Here is a 14,639-nt window from a genome sequence, read left to right as displayed (position 1 = left end):
GTTGACTAGACTGCACCCATACAGTTGCTGATGACGAGATGTGTTAGTGAAGACAAGGGCATCAGTATTCACTCATCTCACAAATATGTCAGTCATTTTTAAATATCAGCAGGCCTGAGCCGCACAGTTACTTCATCTAATCTGGGTTCCATATAATGTGATGTCATTTTCTGTGATCTGATTATGATTTGCTGGTGATGTCAGTTTGCTGATGTCTTCATTATGCTCAGAAGCAGTCTTAAGACCTGAAAAGTTGTACCTCATTTTGGTCATAGAAATTTGGCAAGTATGTTGGTCGGGAAAGTCAATAAGAAAAATAGAGAAATTCAGAATATAGAAAGAGCAATTTCTCTGCAATGTATACATTGAAACATGTGCGTCAATGCAAAGTAATGTGGCTGCTTTTTTTTCTTCTTTGTATTTACTGATAAAAATAAATAAAAGTGAGAAAGTGTTTTTAAAGTAGGGGAGGGCGAAGCCACTCAGAGGATTAGTGAGTTCAGGGGTAGACGTGGCAAGGGGGCCAGAAACATCATGGGATGTCCTGGTTGGAGTGTGAAAGCTACAATGGGCCAAGGGGTGGAGGAAGATCCGGAGAGAGAGTAAAGTGGAATGCTAGGGAGGGGCAGCAATTGGGCGAAAAGAGCAATGTGAAGCTGGTGGGGAGAAGCACATGTGTGAGAAGGAAAGAGGGAAGTGTGAGAGACACAGACTGGGAAACACATGCACTCTTGTGGAGTTCTTAAAAGAAAGATAGTGGCTAAGTGAGCGGTGGAAGGACATAATTAATGCGCCCATGCTCCAGGGGACAGATAAACAAAAGAAGAGGAAGGGAAGCCCATAACGAATATGAAGCAAGCAAATGTGAGTGACAATGAAGCCAAACAATTAGCTTTGGGTGGGCTCTAACCTCACTGTAAGTTAACAATATGTCTTGCAACAGACAGCGCATGTGTTGTGTAGTACGCTAGACTTATAAAGCAAACTGCCCTTTCATTGTCTTAAAAGCAGTAGGGATACTGCTCACTGACCTGCATCTCACACTGTCTACTGGCAGTAGGCGTTGCAACTTTACAACTCTACTGTAATATCTTATTAAAGTAGAATAGATGTCATTTGTATACTAGGTGACTGTAATGAGAAAATTACAGTTACTACATACTTCAGGTACTATCATTGACCCTGCGTAAAATGTTTTAGGGCTGCTGTACATTACAGAATTGACTTGTAACGAGCAGGCTCATCCTACATGAGACATGGTAAAAATGGCGACAGAGATACTGTAACAACAAGTACACACAATTAGTTTGACAAGTTTGGTGAACACATTTTGTATTCGATAGTTTGAGAAAATGGTTTATTAGTTGGAGTGAATAGGTGTCCACCACAAGTAATAAAGACACTATCTTTGTGTAGCTATATGCCAGGTCAAGTGTATTGCCCTGCAGTCTTTAGAAACGGTGGTACTTCAAGCCTTTAAAGTAATATAATTCTCATTTGTGAGAGAAATGGCAATCTTTACCTACCTAGAGGGAAGTCTAGTTGTGTCATACATGTGGAGTGGAGATGACCTTCAATACAACTTATTTTGCTAACAGCACAATGAATCAAACATGATACAATGCAAGAACCTCAAATGTTGTAACACAAAATTCCAGCCAGATTTAATTCAAACGTCCAAAGAAATACGTGTCTTTTTAGAGAGGACAGCTTCTGTTTAAAAAAAAAAAAAAGGAGTACTTTAAGTTTCAGCCAACCAATAGGTTATCATCTGGATGAAAAAGATTGTAGTTGCACCGCAGTCCAGAGGCATGTTGGGGAGGCCAAATGCCTGCAGCCTTGAGTACTTTTGAGATTACCATCTGTGCAAAACAGTTTATCAGTTCATGAACTCCTTGATGGTGAACAATCTGCATGTCATACTGATGTTCTTTTCTGCTACTTTACTGATATATGATCTGTTTGCCAGATTTAAGGTGATAAAGGGAATATTTTAGATAGGGACCGGCCGGGCCTGCTTTAATCTTAAAGGTGGGTCTTCAAGAGCAGTGCTTTAAATGGGCTGCTGCTAAGTACCGGCATTTTTTTGTTTTGAGAGGGAGAGTACCTGCACTTCTCAAGAAAAACATACTTTTAATTGGAGAGTACCAGCACTTCTCAGAAACAAAAGACACACAATTGATGGAATGCAGAACAAATCAAAACATTCTCCCCCAGTCAAAAGATCTGGGTTAAATCCATCATTCTTTTGCTCACCATGCCACTCCAGTTTAGACAACTGGGGGTGAATGTTTGAAACGTTTCAGCACTCCATCTATCATCTCCTTGTGTTTGCTTTGTTTGCCCTAAGTTGGCAGGGTATGCCCAGACGTGGGTCCCTTGCTCACTTTGCCACTGGATTCAAGCTAGCCTGGCTGATGAGGGCTGTTAGCCCGAAACCGGTCCCAGGATGCTTGTTTCCGGTCCAGGGAAACATGGCTTGGCAGCTCGGGCTGGACTGGACTGTTCCCATGAGGCACAGAGTCCAGACTGATTTACATATAGCTGTGTTTGAACTGGGGTAGCAAAGTGAGCTAAAGAATGATGATGGATTCAACCCAGATCTGTAACTGGGGGTGAGTGTTTGAAAATGTCAGCACTCTGTCCATCATCTCCTTGTTTTTACTTATCAGAAACAAGCAGGTACTCTGTTACTTTATATTTTAAGCACTTTTGAAGAGTCCTCCCAGAGGGCAGAACATTGATCTGATCCTCCATAAATGTGCTACAAAGCAGAATAAGAAGGTGGATTGGATTGGATTGTCTTTTGAAGAAGATTAGAAATGCTTCATAGGAAAAAATGTTTTTATTGTAAGTAAGAAATCATGAAGGTTACCTAGGAAATTGTAATGATGCAGCCTATTGTGGAAAGATAATTTTAATGAATAACCAGTCGCAAAAAATATATGTAGTAATTAGCGTGCAATTAGGGTTTGATTTAGAGATGTTTACTTTATGGCTAACTGACTTTTTTTTGTATTTGATAGGCAAGCATTCAGGGATAATGAAGGAATTCCTCATCGTCATCAACTTTCCTGTTTTTATTTTTAACATTTATTTGCTTACAGATTTCACTTTGCACACAATTGGCCTGAATATTATTTTCCAGCAGCAGGGGCTGATTGCGCCAGGTGCTTTGGGATGTAGACAGGGTCTCTGTGCTGTTGCATGTAACGAAGCCTCATTGGCATGTCCTTGGCGAAAATGCAGTCAGCATTGAGTAGCCTCATTATGCCGTCAATAGAGAGGAAAGGTTAGGATATATAAAATATCAAAGTAGGACTTACTTGCCAAGCCAGTACAAGCAGTAAACGTAAAAGTTGATTTCCCTGTTTGTTGTCAATATTTTGTGTACTATATAGAAGCCGACACATTGAACCAATAGAGTCGCCTGTAAATGTTACTACGTGTTCGTTTTCACAGAGACGTCCTCCACACCGGGTAGTGTATAAACGAGTTTTAGTGAGGGGTCAATGATATTTGCTCTTATCCTGCACACCTCTAGTACACCTTGGCCATACTACTGGAAATGGGGCATAGAAGTAAGCGTTCGTAACGAGCATCATTCGGCATGCTTAAAATTGTAAGTTCGGTGCAGGACGTTCCAGAGCTGCCCGAGAGCATTCCAGTCACACAACAGCAAAATAACGTCATTCTGTGATTTTCAAAATACCTGTCTGCCATACTGCTCTCGTTTCTCAATTACCCGAGTAAGCAGTGCACGTTTCCTTACAGCTAAACCAGACATTGTGCTTTGTTTTTAACGTTGCATCATCTGTGAAACAATACACTCTCATTGCGTATGCAACGTCGACACTGTGCTTTGCAGACTGCGCGAGCTGTGAAAAAGCTCTACACTGGCCTCATTCATTATACGGCACGGCTCCTGTAAACTGAACTGCCCGTTTCTTGTCCCTAACCAGGCAGGCCGGACAAGGAATAGCTGAGGGAAGTGCACAAAGAGGTGCACTGTGGCCTGCCGCTCCCAGGCAGCGACCTTATCCAGTGTTCAGTGGAATAGAAAGAGGCACACAGGAATAGCCGGACACTGCAGACATAATGACCTAATGAGCACGGCTGCTTGACGGGAACATTTCACACTCAAAACGTGAAATTACATTTCTGTCCAGATCGGTTTCCGGGACTCACAGACACAGTGATCACCAAGCACTGGAAATAAAAATGCTGGTGTTCCTAGCAAGCAGTGTTGCAGATGTTAGATTTAGCTGCGGAAAGTTAAACTCACTAGGCCTTCCTGAGCCTTCAGGAAGTTGTTGGTGAACAGTCAAGGCCTAATTTAATGGCGGCGATCTGGAGTGAGTCTGGGTACAATACTGCACAATTATCAGAGTTGCAATCAACTGCTGATGTCCAGACAGAGTTGTGTGACAGCAAATCACTTAAATAATAAAACACAATCTAGTTTAGATAGCAAGTTCAAAAAGTTTAAATCCCATACACTACAATATTCACACGGTAATTATAAAGAAACATGAAATTGGTAATACCACAATATTCAGTGGTAAAGGGATGTTTCCGAACTGCTCATTTTGCTAAGTCTAGAACATTGCTCGCACCAACGAAGTGTAATCTGTGACCAGTAACTCGATGACACAGTGTTCACACAGGGGTAATGTTTGTGTACAATACAAGAATAATGTGTCAAAATAGGGGAACACAAGCCTCCTGTCAAAAACAGGTTACTTTCCAACCTTCATACTGGGTAATTAATGTTCTCTGCCCTAGCGGTTCTGAATTCGTACAGATCAAATCAAACACAATGGAAAATCAAGCACAGTATTGCTTCTACTTGTTACTGAATGAGACAGTGTCTATGACTGTGTGTATATGAAAAGCTGAGCGACACACCACAGTTAGTATAGGTCTCTCAGTGTGGTTCGCTGGCTAGCCAACTGGGTGCTGGCCCAAAAGCACACAAGAATTGGGTTGCAGAACAATAAAAGTGAGTGCCGTGAGGAGAGTGCTTTCCAAGTAGAATTGCCACTTGCCTCACATGCGCCCATTTCTTGGCAGTTTGTCTGTGGCGAGGGGCACAAATGCCTCTTCAGATGTTTGTGTCCATTTAAAGTCACCAATGGCACTTCTTTAGAATCCCATCTGTTGTCTAGTGGTGAAGGGGAAAAGGTGCTTGAAGGCACTGGTGTACATCTCTAGTCTCCTAGGGGTGGCTGGGGACTTCGATCCAGGTATTATCAACAGCACAGTCTATTTGGGCTACAGCAGGACCCTTACGCTTCGTCTTAGCCAAGCAGAAGAGGGCATCCTGAAGCTCCACACTTGTGGAACCGCTGACATCAACAAGATTCTCACAGATCCAGACCCGAAAGATCATCTGTGGAGTGGCGAGCTTTTCACCTATATTGCCAAAAGCAGTCTTGGGCAGCTGTCCATGGACAGTCCATGGCCAGTGCACATCACACCTTTGTGCCTAGAACCGTGGAGGACTGAGGAATGGAGGCTACACAACCTGCAAAACTCAGCCACTGAGTTTGTGATGTGGTGCCCTCACATTCTTGCCTCCTGTATAAAATCAATATTAAGTCATTAGGCGAAGAGATTCAATAAACTGTGAGAGGGCATGTGTAACACAGGACACAAATATCAATCTGTAATGGTTTAAAGACTGTTAAAGCATGCTTTCAGTTTTGCCAAGTTCAGATGGGCACTTAATTCGTTGCTCATGTTGTGCTATTAACATATGGCACCATACCTGTTCAACAACTAAGACAATATGCACTTCATTTAAATTTTCTGAACGAATTTCCTGGTAAATGATATATACTCTGTTAGACCCTCCAAGTGTCAGTGTTTCAGCAGCCGGTAGCAAGCATGTTTGCATTGAAATCCAGCTGACCTTTCTGAAACACTACATTTGTGCCTCAGTGTAGGAAGCTGGCTTTCTATGTAGTGTACCAAAATGAGGTACACTATGCAGAAAGTCCAGACGACCCTTAAATTAATAATCCCAAATACCCAAATACTCTATTCTGGTAGAGCAGTTTAGGCTTATCCGAGGGTAGGCATTTGTTCAACACAGTCAATAAATGAGACACACACACAAGAAGAAACTTGAGATCAATTTAGAAAAATAACACAGATTTGTATATAATTTCAGACACCAAGATCATCGGAATCAGTTAAGTACTTTAGACATTCTGGATTTTTGCATTTAAACAGTAGAAAATCACAGCTGTCAGATTTGAGGCATGAGACTTGAACACTGTAATGTTATCCTATGGGAGAGACATTCACTGCATAGGTACACTTACAAATGGTTCTCTCCTGGACTTATGGTGCTTAGGGGCCAACATCCAAAGACCCACCAGCAGTTCGGATTTACCTACCCTGTGTGTCCAGGTGCAGAGGTGTTGGTCACCATGGTAGCCTTGAACACTATCCATTACAGTCAATGGAGAAACCTGTAATAAGAAAAAGGCTACAAGTGCCGACTTGGAGCCAAGTCCGGCAGAACCCATAGGGGGGCTCGGCTCTTGAGGGTCTCTGGAGCAAGGGGGCACTGTTGGTGGCTCGGACTTGGGCTTTGGGGATCGGGTACAGAGGTGTTTTGTCCGACGGGTCACTTATGTTGGAGGCTCTGACGTCTTGGGGTCGACCTGGTAATGGGGGCAAACAAGACAGCGGGCCATTCTCTGTGCTGGTCTCAGTGGTGCTGACGTCCCTCATCGGTAAGTTGGTCTTGGCAAGGTTGGTGTCCAGACTGTACACTTGACAAGCTCAGGCTGCTGCAGGGTCTCTCGTACCCAGGGTATTGGTGTTGGGGGGGCTCCTGGAGGGTCTAGCGGCTCAAAACTCGCTGGGGACACAGGGCTGACCACTATAAGCCACAACGTCCTTCTCCTTGACTGCTGCTTCTTCAGTGGACCCAGTATCAGGAGAACGGTATACCAGGCCGATGTGATCGGTGATTGCAGGGAAGGTGATCCTCCACTTCAAGAGAGATGCTGACTGCTTGGAAAAGTGCTGGAAGCCCACCAAGGCTTTAGGAGGATACACAACTGCAGGACGAGGAGAGTCTTTGCACTTGCAGGACCGCAGCAGGCAGGCAGGGTTTGGTGATGATTCCGTGGTTGGTCCACAGTTCTTGCGTTTTTGGCTCCTCTTGGTCCTTCTTCTTTTCCTAGTAGACAAATCTGAGTTCCTGGTGTCATGGAGGCCACCTAAATACTGAATTTAGGGGCTTTAACAGGAGTGCAAGATAATAGCCAATGGGTACCTACCCCTGGGGTGCCTACACCCCCTGTATGGCCTTTTCATTTGGAGAGTGGGCATAAATCTGACCCAGAGTTCCTAGTTCCACTAAAAACAATATGATGGCACACTTCTTTTGTTGTTCACTTCAGGTAGCCCACCTTAGTGGTGTGACTAGCCTGAGAATGAACACGCCTTCTGACTAGAGCATTTTCCCACCTTTCTTGGTGCCACAAGGGCCTCAGGGCAGGGGGTGGCATCTCCCAGGTGTAGGGGAAGCCGGGGTCGCATATCAAAGGCAGTAGAGGCTTTGAAGCCTCTGGACTTGATATACTAATAGACAAGCCATCCTGCAGGAAGAGATGTGAACACCTTCCTCCTGAGCAGGCATTGTTTCTGACCCTGGAGAGCACAGTCTCTCACCTGCAGGGGGCAGAAGCTTGTCTGTGTCGGCAGGCTGGACGATACCAGTCAGCCAGCACACTAAGAGACTAGTAGGATTCAGGGGGCACCTCTAAGGTGACCTCTAAGTGTATGTCAGGACAGATCCGATACTGGCATCAGTTTGGATTTGTCAAGTCGAGGTATTTGATACCAAGCACCATTATTTTCAGTGAAGCCATCATGTTGCTGGGTAACTCGTAATGACCAGTGCCGAGTACATATACTTAAGATGACTTCCAGAACACTTGCAATGTTGCTGCAATGGAACCATACATCACAGGGGTATATTTGCTCATGAAGATATGTCCTCACATATAATATAATGCACCCAGCCTTGGGGCTCTAAAACCTGCTGTAGGGGTGACTTATTTATAGTATATGCAGTCTACATGGGCATGGCACGCAGGGAGTGTGCCATGTCGTGTTTTCAAAATGGTTTGCACCATTTCACCTAGCCTGCAATGGCAGCCTGCATGCAATTTGTGTGTTGGTCCTTTGAGGTGGCATAATACATGTTGCAGCCCTTAGGGGCCCTCTTTAGTACCCATGCCCTTGGTACCAGGGGTGCCACTTACTAGGAATATACAGGGGTGCTAACGGCCTTGCCAGTTGTGGTACAATTAGACATTTACCTTGTTTTAAGGGAAAGAGCACTGACACTTGTTCCTGGTTGTCGGGGACTCTGTGCACTGTCAGTCGAAAAGCATCAGTACTAGGGTGAAAAGCGTGGGAGGGGGGACCATGTTACAAGGAGGCACTTTCCTACACTCAATCAAATTTGACCAGTATTTAGGTATACTATCAGATGCCTCATTATTCCATGGAATGAGTGACAAGGTAAAAGCCAAGTATAATATAAGTAATTTAGTTCAATACATTTGTCCAAACCTCCACCAACTAAGCTGAGCAAGTAGTCAAAAAAGTACTAGTTATGAGTTAAACATCAATGTGCTTGTGATACTGCAGAATGTACCTCTGGATTATCTTGTACATCATAAAGAATTTCACAATTTGAGGGTAAGGTGAAGTTATTCCTCCTATTCAGTTAGGCTGCATGTGCCACAGTATTTATATACATTGAAAAATAATGTGTGATCCCTATAGAAATACATTTAAATTTAAAAAAAATTGTGAACTGTTTTTCCAGCCCCCTCTAGTGTCATTGTTTTCTCAAACCAAAGTTTTTGCTTACTGGAGATGTGAAGGCTTGGTAGTACTCTACCCGGGCAAAGGATTAAACCTTTCCCAGTTTTGAGGGCTTTGAATACCCATTTTGAGGGCAGCGCTCATTTTCATTCTAAAAGGAAACACTCCAGATTGCCAGCAATTTCCTCCAAATTGCTTACCAATGTTAGCCACCCATCAGAGCAACAGATGGTAGTATGCTAACTGGGAGCCTTCAATTCACTGACGGTCAATACATTTCTTGGAAGCAGAGTGTTCCAAATTTGTTGCCGTTGCAACATTCAAAACACATGCAGGTCCACTTCTACAGCTCACACTGGAAAGGAATATGTCAATTTTTCCCCATTAGGGCTCTCACCATAAGATATATATTTGAAATACGTTGTCATGGAGAATTTTGTAAAATTCAGTTCCAAAATAGGTTTTGAAATTACCTTTTCTAGAAGAGTTTGAACAGGACTGTAAAAGCTGATCTGGTCTTGTAATGAAAGGAAGTTTATCTGATTGATTTGACTTATGTGAAATCCATTGAATGCCACATATTCTTTCAGGCCTTAGCATCGTAGTATCAATTTTGTTATTCCCTCTTTTACATTTCTGGCAGTCATTGATGTATGTTGCTTTTTAGAATTAAATCGGTATTTTATTGGCAGCCCACATGACAAAAGAATACAGTGCGTTATCGCCTACAACCCTGTGGGCCAGCGAGTTCCCGAACAAGACATAAAAAGCAGAGTTTATGATTCATAGAGCAACTAGACCGTTGTGGAACACAGCATGTCTCCCACAACCCATCTCAGGCTGGCCGCGTGCAACGTCTTGAATTAAAAGATAAACGTTACATTATAAGGATAGAACAAAAGCAAGTGCAATGACACCACTCATGGCTATATGACAGTGCCAAGGAAAACCAAAGGAAATGATGGACGGAGTGTTGAACATTGCAAGCACTCACCCCCAGTCGACTGATCTGGGTTTAATCCATTACTGTTCTTTAGCCCACTCTGTCACCCCAGTTCAGACATGGCCATATGCAAATCAGTCTGACCCTGTGCCTCATGGGAACAGTCCAGCCCGAACTGCCAAGCCATGTCTTCCCTGGACCGGAAACAAGCTTCCTAGGACCGGTTTCTGGCATTTCAGCCATCTTCAGCCAGGCTTGCTTGAATCCAGTGACAAAGTGAGCAAGGGACTCACGTCTGAGCATACCCTGCCAACTTATGGCGAACAAAGCAAAACCAAAGGAAATGATGGACGGAGTGTTGAACATTGCAAGCACTCACCCCCAGTCAACTGATCTGGGTTTAATCCATCACCGTTCTTTAGCCCACTCTGCCACCCCAGTTCAGACATGGCCATATGCAAATCAGTCTGACCCTGTGCCTCATGGGAACAGTCCAGCCCGAACTGCCAAGCCATGTCTTCACCGGACCGGAAACAAGCTTCCTAGGACCGGTTTCTGGCATTTCAGCCGTCTTCAGCCAGGCTTGCTTGAATCCAGTGGCAAAGTGAGCAAGGGACAAGTACGTCTGCATTTTAGAGATCAAAACAGGGAAAAAAGAACTAACCAAATTCCTAAACATATAAACCTGTTACCACCCCCCCCCTTCCCCACACACACACCTCTCCTCCCTCTTGGTGAGCCACCCGCGGACTTAAGCCTACACCTGCATGCCTACAGTAATGGTACCAGTCCCTTGGGTTTAAAGGCAACTACATTAGGGGCGCCTGCGCTGATCCACTACCGGGCTCTCGGGGATCAACTTCAGGAGCCGCATTTAGGCAGGACAAGTTAGTTCGCAGAAGTCTGAAGATAAGATTGAGATGAAGGGAGTCCATACTTAGGGTATTCAGATTTGTCCCCCAGAGTGGCTATGGACAATCGCTACATGCCCAGAAGGGACAACAATTGGAGCAGCCATTTGGAGTGGTCTGGGATTCTGTCAGTCTTCCAGCCCGCCAAAATCACCCTGTGGGCAGCGTTCAAGGCTAGGGCGATCTGTTTGCCCTTGAGGGAGCGCAAAGGGAAGGTCAAACCGTTGGGAAGTCGTAGAATAGTGTAAGCAGGGAACCTCTGAATAGCGATATCAAAGGCCCTGTCAATCTCGTCGAGGATTGTGTCCCAATATCGTGTTAATTTGGGGCAATTCCATAACAAGTGAAGAAGGGTTCCTGGACTTCCATCGTTCTGAGAGTTCCACTTAGCCAGTCGGGCCGGGTTATAGTACCAATAGGATACAATTTTAAAAGCGGTTTCTGTGTGACCCATGGAGTGTTCAAAATGATGTGATCTATTAAAAATGTCCTCCCACTCTTTGTCAGACAGGGTGCGACCTATCTCTGCCTCCCACCGTTTTTGTCCCGTAGAATGATTCCCTTTCGTTCCACGTGTAAGAAAGGCATAGAGTTCGGAGATGAGCCTGCAGTCATCCTTTTTCAGGAAAATCCACTTCTCGAAAGGTAGCATCGGTCTACTGACCAGAGGGCACACAAGGGGACTAGATGTCCAGTGCAGCATTTGTGTGTGGATAAAGAGGTCCGTGCCCGCTAGATTGTAAGCCTCTAGGAGTTCCTTAAAAGGAATACGGCCCCTCAGGTCAAACAACTGCCCCAGTCGTTAACATCCACCCTCCACCCAGCGGGCTCCTTCACCATTGTCCATCCCAGGAGGGAAATCAGGGTTTGAGAAAATGGGAGACATGGGGGAGGGATAAGTGGTAAGATTTGCTCGTTTAGACACCTTGTCCCAAGCAAGCATGGTGGGGCAGGTGACTGGCGAGGAGTAGAGACCCCATGCACGTGCTGACCTAGGCAGCCAGCACTCCCTCCAGATATGCCGACCAGCTACTGTCTGGTCCATGAATACCCAGTGCTTCTCCTTCATGGGACGGTTCCAGTCTACAAGATAACGCAGAAGCGAGGCCTGGTAGTAACAAGTGAGATTTGGTAAGGCCAACCCACCATCTTTCTTGGGGCGCTGTAACAGTCTTCTGCAGTCTGGGCGAAATAGGACCCCAAATGAAGCTTTCAATCACCATTTGGAACTGCGAGAGCGCATGTGGCGGGGGTAGCAGGGGAAGAGTCTGGAATATATATAGAGCCCGGGGTAAGACGTTCATTTTTATCGCAGCTAGTCTACCAAGCCAAGACAGGGGTAGACGCCTCCAGTGTGTGAGGTCTTTCCTGATGCGAGAGAGTAAGGAGTAGTTCGCTTCCGCCTTTTTAACCAAGCTATTATGCAGAACCAATCCCAAATACGTAATGCCCCCTGTCACCCAGTCAAAATCAAATTGGGCCCTTCAGGGCTTCCACAGTAGTGGGCTCCGCAGTGAGATTCAGCACCTGCGATTTTTGCAAGTTTATTTTAAATCCAGAGACCTGGCTAAAGATCTGCAAGTCTGCCACGATGGATGGCATGGATGTTTGGGGGTGTGCTATAGACAAAATGACATAGTCAGCGTATAGGCTGTTAAGATGGCGATCGCCACCAAATGGGATCCCCTGCGCCTGTGGATTATCCCGAAGCCGTTGGGCAAAGGGCTCCATATAAGAGGCAAAAAGCAGTGGGGAGAGAGGACAGCCTAGCCTGTTGCCTCTCTCCACCGCAAAGTTTTCTGAAAGTACGCCATTGACCCTGACCTGTGCAGTAGGCGCATTATAGATGCTTGTCACCCATTTGCGCAATTTAGGTCCTATACCGAAGCGCTCCAGTGTGGCAAACCGGTATGGCCAGTGCACGCGATCGAAGGCTTTCTCGGCATCCACTGCCAGCAGTAGCGCCTCGTCCCCCGACCTGTGCACCTTATCAATTAATTGGCAAATCCTCTTCGTGTTGTCCCCGCACTGCCTCCCCGGGATGAAGCTTGACTGATCCGGGTCGATCAATCCGGGCATAAGTGGGTTTAACCTATGGGCCAGGATGCTGGAGAACAACTTTGCGTCGATATTAAGCAAGGAAATGGGGCGGTATGAACTACAAAGTGCCGGATCCTTCCTGGGCTAGGGAATGACCGAGATCATGGCTTGGAGCATAGAGGTCGTGAGGGTGCCTGTGTCTATAAAGGAGTTGAAAAGTCGGGTGAGTACCAGTGCCAGCTCTGTGCAGAATGTCTTATGAAAGAGGGCGCTGAACCCATCTGGACCGGGCGCTTTCAAAGGTTTCAGCCGGGCAATGGCAGAGATCACCTCTTCAATTCGAATGGAGGCCTCCAGCCCTTCCGCCTCAATAGCTGGGAGAGGAGATACATCTGCGCCGCGTAAGTACTCGAGAGGGTATATAAGGTCGGAGGACTTGGCGGAATATAGTCCCGCATAGAACGCCCGAATAGCCGCAGCAATAGTAAGATCGTCTGGCACCTCCGACCCCCGGATTTCCCGGATCACTTTCACTGCTCTGGCCTGCTGCTGGCAGCGGAAACAATGCGCCAACATGCGACCGCCCCTGTTAGAGCCTACGTAATACTTATGCTTCAACCGTAGCACCACGTATTCGGCTCTGTCAAGGTCCAATCGTTTCAATTGTAACCGTTCTTTCTCTAACTGGCGCCAAATGCGGGGCGCGCCCGTACGCTTGTGAATGGCCTCTAGTTCCCTCACGAGGCCTCGGCGCTTCTCACGCCGAATTTTATTATCGTAGTCCGCCCTAGAAATAAGCTACTAACTTAAGCGCCTCCCAAACTGTGGCCAGAGGTGTGGTGCCATCGTCATTGAGCGCTAGTTAGTCAGTCAGGGTGCTACGGAGACCCTCCACCACAGTCGGGGAGCATAGGAGTGAGTCTCGTAGGCGCCATTGAGGCTAGGACAATTGCGTGGGTGGGAGGCGCAGCGTTGGAGTGATGTGAGCATGGTCAAAGAGGGAGCGGGCCGCTGTGGAAGAGGCCTGGGTACAGGCCCATGCCGCCCAGGTTACAAGGAAGTGATCTTGACGGGCGTATGTCTTGTGAGCCGCAGAGTAAAAGGTGTAGTCTCTTTCTTCAAGGTCCAAACAAAGCCATGCATCCCTAACCCCACAATCATCAAGCCATGCCCTCCCGGTCCCTGATATGGCGCCTGCGCCACCTGTTCTCGGGCAAGATCGATCTACCCCTGCGTCCATAACCAAATTCAGACCCCCCCCCCCTCCCCCCCCCCCCCCCCCACAACCACTAGGGGATCAGGCGTAAGCAGCACTTTGGTCAGAGCATGCAGCAGGAATTTCTCTTGATGGTCATTGGGGGAATAGAGGGAAGCTATCGTGATAGTGGTAGGCCCTATACGTAGTCGCAGCGCAAGCAGGTGCCCCGGAATCTCCGCCACTGTTCCCACGACCAAGCTTCTAAATTTGTGGGAAGTAAAATGGCTACACCCCTGTTTTACGTTTCCCCGAAGACCAATATTGCACAGGAAACGCTCTGTGTTGCATGCGATGGGTGTCACTGTGGAGGAGGTGTGTTTCTTGTAGTAGACACACGTCCCCCTGTGTGTTTTCAAGCAAAGACAGCACAGCCTTCCTTTTAGTGGGATTATTAAGGCCTTTGACATTATAACTAACAACCTGGACTGCCATCAGTGGGAGAAAGACCGCTAAGTGCCATAGCTAAGGCCCAGGAGCCTGAGTAAAGAGTGGAGCTAACCAAGGAATGAGTATGTATGAGCTGTCAGGTAAAACGTATCACAGAGATCATGGCTAAAAAGCTCACCAGAGGGAGAACCCAACCCAACCCACCCTAGAACTACAAAAAAAAACAACCCCTATAACAATA

General features: G+C 46.2%; 1 protein-coding gene across 2 annotated transcripts in view; it reads left to right on the top strand.

Annotated features, from left to right (window-relative positions):
* MTMR6 (myotubularin related protein 6) overlaps window positions 1–14,639 on the top strand; it is a 592,867-nt gene that overhangs the window by 198,762 nt on the left and 379,466 nt on the right. The window lies entirely within an intron of this gene.

Source organism: Triturus cristatus, chromosome 8, assembly GCF_964204655.1.
Source record: "Triturus cristatus chromosome 8, aTriCri1.1, whole genome shotgun sequence".
NCBI classification, from domain to species: Eukaryota; Metazoa; Chordata; class Amphibia; order Caudata; family Salamandridae; genus Triturus; species Triturus cristatus.
Note: the sequence above shows the minus strand (reverse complement) of the source record. Positions and strands in the feature narration are given on the sequence as shown.